This window comes from Cricetulus griseus (assembly GCF_003668045.3).
Source record: "Cricetulus griseus strain 17A/GY chromosome 1 unlocalized genomic scaffold, alternate assembly CriGri-PICRH-1.0 chr1_1, whole genome shotgun sequence".
NCBI lineage: Eukaryota > Metazoa > Chordata > Mammalia > Rodentia > Cricetidae > Cricetulus > Cricetulus griseus.
Window position 1 is genome coordinate 140,375,417 of NW_023276807.1, and position 1,646 is coordinate 140,377,062.

General features: G+C 43.9%; 1 pseudogene; it reads left to right on the plus strand.

Moving 5' to 3' along the window:
• The first annotated feature begins 280 nt into the window (after window positions 1-280).
• LOC100753696 lies at window positions 281-1,261 on the plus strand (annotated as a pseudogene).
• Window positions 1,262-1,646: the final 385 nt, after the last annotated feature.

Sequence of the window (1,646 nt, forward strand, 5' to 3'; positions counted from 1 at the left end):
AATTATTAAGGGTCGAGCACTAGCAATCATTTGATCAATGCATAAAGAAATTAATTTGATAAATGATCTGCTTTGTAATTGTGATATATCTCCCCAAATTACGTGCTCTTATATTTCATGCTTAAGAAAATACAGTAATGGCTCTCGTGGTTCCAGTGTCGAGAGGAGCAGGAAGCAAGGAGCGGAGCGGCTGGGGGTGGGGGCACTCTTGGGGCTGGTGGCTTGAGGAAGGAGGATTTGTGAGGCCCAGGTGCCAGCCGGGTGAGGCGGCAGGATGGCGATGGTGGATATCGATAAACTCAACACCGACAGCATCATCCACCGGGTGCTGGAAGTGAGGGGGTCCAAGCCAGGCAAGAATGTCCAGCTACCGGAAAACGAAATCCGAGGACTCTTCTTGAAGTCTCGGGAGATCTTCCTCAGTCAGCCTATCCTTCTGGAACTTAAAGCGCCACTCAAGATATGTGGTGACATCCACGGTCAATACTATGATTTGCTCCGGCTATTTGAATACAGTGGCTTCCCACCAGAACTATTTGTTTCTTGGGGACTATATGGACAGGGGCAAGCAGTCACTGGAGACAATCTGCCTCTTGCTGGACTACAAAATCAAGTATCCGGAGAATTTTTCCTTCTCAGAGGGAAACATGAATGTGCCAGCATCAATAGAATCTATGGATTTTACGATGAATGCAAAAGAAGATACAACATTAAGCTGTGGAAAAGGTTCACAGACTGTTTTAACTGCTTGCCAATAGCACCCATCATGGATGAGAATATATTCTGCTGTCACGGAGGTTTATCACCAGATCTTCAATCTATGGAGCAGATTCGGCCAATTGTGAGACCAACTGATGTAGCAGAGCAAGGTCTTCTTTGTGATATTTTGTGGTCTGACCCGGATAAAGATGTCTTGGCTGGAGTGAAAATGACAGAAGAGTGTCCTTCACATTTGGTGCAGAAGTGGTTGCAAAATTTCTCCATAAGCATCATTTGGATCTTATATGTAGAGCCCATCACGTGGTTGAAGATGGGTATGAGTTTTTTGCAAACTCTGTTTTCTGCACCCAACTACTGTGGCGAGTTTGACAATGCAGGTGCCATGATGAGTGTCGATGAAACCCTCATGTGCTCCTTCCAGATTTTAAAACCTGCAGAGAAGAAGCCCAGTGCCACAAGACCCTTCACAAGGGGTATAATCACAAAGCAAGCAAAGAAACAGATGTCACTTGACACTGCCTGGTTGGGACTTGTAACATAGCATAGATAACCTTCATTCTTAGACTGTAATGTGTGCTGGTCAGCTTGCCCAGGTCGACCTGCTAGGCCCTCCTTAATTTTGTTTACTGCTGGCACTCGCTGGTTATAGCAGTGAGAGGAAGCATGTCATTCTCAAGAAAGCATTTTTGTTTTTAACCTCTGTTCCCTTTGCAGACAACTTTGATGATGGTGTTAAGCTATACACCTCCACAGGTTATCCTGTCCAACGGGCAAGAGTACAATTGATCTTTTTTTAAATTTCATATAAATCATGAATAATGTAAATACTTGTTTTTTTAGGATATACAGAAAGCCCTAGGGTGCGTGAATCTGTACATGCAATGTCATAAATGTATTCTGTTAATATGAACCACTGCGAACCATTT